The 6,675-nt window shown below is 40.1% G+C and overlaps 1 pseudogene; it reads right to left on the reverse strand.

Moving 5' to 3' along the window:
• Positions 1-5,043: 5,043 nt before the first annotated feature.
• LOC112829766 (ADP/ATP translocase 2 pseudogene) lies at positions 5,044-5,980 on the reverse strand (annotated as a pseudogene).
• Between the last annotated feature and the right edge of the window lie 695 nt (positions 5,981-6,675).

A 6,675-nucleotide genomic window follows, 5' to 3' on the forward strand; every position in this document is an offset into this window, starting at 1 on the left:
CAAATTAATAGACTTCTTGTGCTATGGTGGACAGCTGGGGGCCCCCATGGCCTTAAGCATTGCACAACTCAACTATGGAATCACCCACTGAATAATCTTCATGGCACTCAGTAAGCAGACTAGGTGGTTTCATTTACATTATGTCTAATCCTCATCCCAAATTTTACTATATGCATTTTGTAGATGGAGACATTTTTGCAATCTAAGATTAAATACACCACCACATACAGCCAATTAGATGGATGGTCTTCAGAGTTGCAAATAGCAATTTTCTTAGTTCCAAGGTCCATTCATGACAACAGCAGTGTCTCTGGGTATCAGAAGGAGAATGGAAGCATGTAATTAGAGAGAGAAAGAGTTACCTGGCCATTTGGCGATCATGGACCACCTATGCTCAGCCACAAGTTTTCATTTCACAGCACTTTACTACTTCATTTCCAACAGATCATGAACACAGCAGTGTTTTCCAGCAATATTATGGCAAACAAGAGCATGTGTATTTTACTGATATCTATTGGGATTCAGAGTCCTGGTGGCTCCATATACTAAAATTTCCTGAAGCCCGGCCTCCACAATCAATACTTTGTTACAAGAATTGCCATGAGAAATTTTGAACTGCCTCACAGCGCTTAGGATCTCAGTTTCAGGGTGTTCATTCTTTTTTGGCAGCCGTCCATATTTTAAAAATAAATAGTTATGTCGCCAAAAGCCCAGGGTGTGCAATTGCACACATGCACACATATGTGCGTTTGTTGTTGTTGTTGTTGTTGCAAATATACGTAAAGCCTGTCTTGGTGATGACTGATATATAAAGTAGTTGGTGCTCAAATATGATTTTTCATACTTCTCTGAATGTTGAAAATTGAGGTGTTTGGAATCCAAAAGCATAATGATTATAACTAGACCACAAGAATCTTTGGAATATTTATTTCTCTCTTTAGCAATTCATATAGCATCTCTCTGCTTAGTCTGATGCTATACTGGCTACCACACCAACAAAACTTGGAGCTTACTCTCTCTATGTGAAGCTAGTGTATAATGTTACTGCACCTGTGGGCACAGGAGAGCAGCACAATGCCATAAATTCACAACAGCATCATTAGGAGAGACCAGTATTTTCAGCAGACTCTCTGATGTAGGGAAGATGCAGCATTACTCTCTATCATGGCTCTGGTGTCACAATACCTGACGTGGGAGGTGACTACCCTGTACCTACACATGGTTATGCTACTATAAAAAGTAGATTATTGGGGCACCTGGGTGGCTTAGTCAGTTAAGTGTCTGACTATTAATTTTGGCTTAGGTCATGATCTCAGGGTCCTGAGATTGAGTCCCCAGTCCTTGGGCTCTGTGTTCAGCAGGGAGTCTGCTTGAAGCATACTCTCTTTCTCAAATGAATAAATAAATCTTTTTTGTTTTTAAAGATTATTTGCAGCTGAACCCAAGAAGGCTTTTGAGAATCATTAGGTGTGTTTCCTATTTTGTGAGAGAAGATGTTACATTTCTCATGTGTATATTAGATTCATTTTTCCATAATAGCCATTAGGATTTTAGGGGTTGCTAGACCAGGTATGCATTTGCCTGATGACATACACTATTGTTAAGTTCTCTCTCCAGGTTAAGTAACAGAAAACCCAATCCAAATCAGCAGCAGTTGAGTGGAATTTATTGGTTCACAAAACTGAAATAGTTTAGAAATAGGGCTGGTCCCTACTAAGGCTTGTAGCACAGCTTATTATCATCTTCTCCCAGTCTTGGCAGGGTACAATTAATCTTCAGGCTCCAGAATGTTTCCCACACCTACCTATGTAGTGCCAACGGAAGAGAGAGGAGGGCTCCAGCAGGCTTCTGCTCAAATGTTTAGATTCAATCTCTTTCATTGGCCCAAAATGGATTGTTCATCTATTCCTGAACCAATTACTATAACTGGAGGAAACAGAACCTAAGGATTAGCTTGAGTCAATCAGCCCCTTCCTGAAGTGAGCAGTGGGGTCAGTCCCCCCAAACTGTAAGGCTAACACAATGGTGGAGAAGTAACTTACCAAAAAGAAATCAGAGTGCTGCTGGCCGAAAGAGGGGAAATAGAAGCTATGGAGGCAGAGATAAATGCCTATTACAGATGTAATCTCAGGTTTCATATGAGAAGACGAAGTGTTCACCAGAAGTGGAGCATAAATAGCATCCCTTTGGAGCTACCCTGCGAATCTTGAGACTGAAGACTCAGCATCCGAAGGTCAAAGAATCCAAGGTCCAGATCTAAGGAGAAAGGATATCGATGTTTTCTGCCCAGCAGAGCACCTGAGCAATATCAGAGGGCTTTGAAGATGGGAACTATCATATTATTTTTATCATGAATCCATGACAAGTTTCTGTTTTTCTGGAAAAGGGTTCTTTTGAGCAGAGGGCAGTGAAGCTCTGATTATTTTACTTCCTGTCATCTCCTGACCACCCATTTTGGCTTTCCTCAGAGACTGAGACTTGCAGGCAAACTAAGGAAATGGAAATGCTTCCCATGCATTATTCTAAATGAAAGATGAACCTAGAATCTGACTATGGTGAGTATGCCAGGGGTAAACTGAATATCATCAGAACAAATATTAGGACGTTGGAGCAAGGTTGTGAGTGGAAAGACCAAGGCTTTGAGGTTAGACAGACTTGAATTCTGATGTTTGTTTCATGCATAAGTAAGGCATGACTTTCCTTAAGCTCAATTTCCCAATTTGTAAATGGGAATCATATTACATGCATCATGGAGGTGGAGGATTAAATGTGATCTCTATATAAATATATATAGACTGGGGCAATATCCGTTGTATAAGAAATGAGTAGTACTCATTTCTTAATCTTCCTTTGTCCTTCTCAGTTCCTAGGAAACATTTTGATAGCATCCTCATTTACCACCTCTGACTTAACGAATAACAGTAAAAATCATGCCTAATATGTGTTGGATACAGTCAGTACAATGGTTCAGAATACAAACTATGAAGGTAGACAGCCTGAGTTTAAATGTAAACTCTCTTCTTGACTCTTTTGGTGACATTGGGCAAGTTGCTTAACTTCTCTGGGCCTCAGTTTTTTTCATCTATAAAATGGTAATAAAAAAATCTGACATTTATTGAAAGCTGACTCTATGTCAGGCATTCCCATAAACCTTACTATCTGTGAACTCAGCCATCTTCACGATAACCGCATGAAGCGGTGCCATTACCATGACTATTTTACAGATGAGGAAACTGAAGCACAAAAAGGTTAAGTAACTCACCCAAGTGATGGATCTGGGATAAGAATTCAGTCAGGGAGGGGCACCTGGGTGGCTCAGTAGGTTAAGCATCTGACTCTTAATTTTATCTCAGGTGGTGATCTCAAGGTGGTGAGATAGAGCCCATAGAGTCCCATGGTGGGCTGCCCTGAGCTCTGTGGGGCTCTGCAGGGCTCCCCCCAGACTCCGTGGGAAGGCTCCATTGGGAGGCTCCATGGTGGGTGGGGGCTCCATCAAAAGGCTCCCGCTGTGTGTGGAGACCGCTTAAGATTCTCTCTCCCTCCCCCTCTGCCCCTCCCCAGTGCTCATACCTGCGAACTCTCTCTCTAAGTAGAAAAAAAAATTCAGTCAGGGAGGCAGGGAGGCTCTGAAGTCACTATGTTAACCACTAATTCTATTATTCCATAGCTTCACTTGAAAACCCTTCTCGTATATTATCTCCTTGAATTCACTCAACAGGAAGACAACCTAAGACACTGCTTCTATAGTACTTCTCATTTCAGAGAAGGGCTGAAATAAACAGGTCACCTGCACAAAGCTGCTCTGTGTTGCACCTGGCTCTGAAATCTATATGTTTAAAACCTAAGCCACAGAGCCTCTATTTTAATGATAGCCAGAGACTAAGAATTTTGCACAAATACACAGTCCCCTGGTCTAATTGGAGCATTTGGTGTTCAGCAGAATTCTCTCCTCTCCCATGCAACTCCCCTAACATGCCTTGTTATCTCCATATGCATTTAGGGCTTTCATTACTGGATTCTCCCTTCATGCCCCATATCTCCACTTCCGCTGGCCCCTGGTCTCAGAGGGCTCTTTGCACAGCCTGATTGGAGTGATTGGCAAGGATGGTTTATCACTGGCAACTCCTGAAGTTATCCTATGTCAAGACTTGCCTGACAACAAGAAGTTTTAAATAGTTGCAAGGAGAAAATATACATAGTTGTTTTTTCTTTTTAACTTATCCATGAACTATACCTTTTATAGTCACCCACTCACATTTTTTATAATTTTTTTCACTGCCTTTCAAATTAATATATATACATCATAGAATGTTGGAACATACAGAAAACTTCCTGGAAGATATTCAAGAGTATTTATGGATCTTAGCACCTAAAGATAGCTGTGGCTAAATTTAGTATTTGTTATTGTTTGTTCAGCCTCTTTGATAAATATGTATTCATGTATGATGTATATAAAGTAGTATATTCTACTATAAATTCTTCCTTCCCATCCTGAAATGAGAAAGTATGGCTCTAAAGTCATATCCTTAACAATGAAGTCTATCATTCTGTATCTCTCAACTTCTAAATTCTTTCCATGTATTATCTCATGTAAACCACTCAAAAGTAAACAACATTAATCATTGCTTCTATTAGTACTCCTAAAAACCTCTCCGGTTTTTGTTTTGTTTTATTTTAAGACATTTTATTTTACATTTAGCTCCTTTATAATATATAATGGATTCACAGTGTATGTGGTAAGAGAGGTGAATCTCAATTTTTGTTTTGTTTTGTTCTTCTGGTAGTTAATGCTCCCAAAAGTTGTTACTGAAAAAGCTTTTCTTTCTCATGAGATTAAAGTGTCAATTTTACTTCACTAAGATTTTATGAGCTTTGTGTGTGCTTTCTTTTGTCTACTTGTTTGTTCCTGAGAAATGTCACAAGTTTAAATTACAGTAGAATATACATATATAGTTATTAAATACAAATATGTCTGTTAGTTACTTTAGAATTATTAGTTACCTCACATTAGTCTCTTTTTTTATTTCAGATATTTTTTATTTCTTCAAATTTATCAGGAGTGACTGAAATAAAAAATATAATCGAGTTCCGTCATCATGGAAATGGCTTTAAGAGAAAACTGGTCAGATGAGTATTATTGCTTCCCATTTTCAACCGGTGGAATAGTCGCCATTGATAAATAGACAGCCAACAGTCTGTCAAGAATGCTCAAGATATGTTATATAATACAACATGCCTGTTCACAGTCGGGGGGAAAGACTAGGAAGTAACTCATGTGAACTTCTTGATTTCATCGTACAAGACCAGCACAAAAGCACCACCCATGCCTCTGAGAACATTGGACCACGCCCCCTTGAAAAACGCTTTGGCTCCTTCATCACGAGCGATCTTCCTCCAGCAGTCTACTGTACCTGTGTACATGATGTCAGTTCCTTTGAGCCCTGACTGCATCATCATTCGGCGGCGAACAGTGTCAAACGGGTAGGAAGTCAACCCGGCAACCGCTGTGACGGATTGTGCGATCATCCAGCTGATGAAGATGTGAGTATTCTTGGGATCTGGAAGCATTCCCTTTGTGGTGTCATAGGTACCAAAGTAGGCAGCTCGGTAGATGATGATGCCCTGCACAGACACATTAAAGCCTTGATATAGGCCCTTAATCCCATCAGATTTGTAGATCTTAACCAGGCAGTCACCGAGGCCTCTGAATTCCCTTTCAGCTCCAGCTTTGCCCACCTTGGCCACACAGTCTGTAATGCCCTTGTATTGCTTATCTGCTGTGATTTGCTTGCTGGCATGCTGCACCTGCAGCAGCAGCTTGACCCGCTCGATGGGCGCTACCGCCGTCTTGGAGATGGCCGTGGCCACTCCACCTGCCAGGAAGTCCTTGGCGAAGGACACGGCGGCATCTGTCATGTTGAAAGGAATGAGACGGGCAACTGCGGGACTACGGGAGGAACCGGCCGGGACTCCGGGACTCTGGGGCCATTAGTCTCTTTTTAAAAAAAAATTCAGTAAGTATTACCTTTTATTATTTTACGTGTTCTTTAAGACAACTTTTCCAGATATTTTTAAAATTACATGGTATTTTGATTTCAGTTGGTATCATTCTGTAAGTTCATTAATAGGTAATGGAACATCAATTCTTTTTTTAAAGATTTTATTTATTTATTTGTCAGAGTGAGAGAAAGCACAAGCTGCAGGCAGAAGGAGAAGCAGGGGAGCCCAATGTGGGACTTGATCCCAGGACCCTGGGATCATGACCTGAGCTGAAGGCAGATCCTTAACTGACTGAGCCACTGAGGAGTCCCAAATGTCAATTAATTCTATAAGAGGTAACTAAAATATTAAGGCTGCTATAGAGAAAGTAGTTAAGTTTTTCCCCTCATTTATTTAAATTGAAAGTTTTATTTTTCAATAAAATGTGTTTTAATAATAGGTACACTGTTTGTTGTTTATGCTGTTGATGGTGAGAATCTCTGTCTAATTCCTGACTTTAAGGAAATAACACTTGGGTTCTTCTCCTTCATGTGTGCTATTGGTTCCTTGAGTGAGAATGTCTGTTTTACTCTTTTTACTCTACTTTTCATTTATAAGCAATAGCTATTTAATTATGTCAAAGGCTTTCATGTGTGAGAAATACATTTATTTTAACTCTAACATATTTATTTTATG

This window comes from Callorhinus ursinus, unplaced genomic scaffold (genome assembly GCF_003265705.2).
Source record: "Callorhinus ursinus isolate GAN/ISIS: 27379988/994484 unplaced genomic scaffold, GSC_fseal_2.0 scaffold21, whole genome shotgun sequence".
NCBI lineage: Eukaryota > Metazoa > Chordata > Mammalia > Carnivora > Otariidae > Callorhinus > Callorhinus ursinus.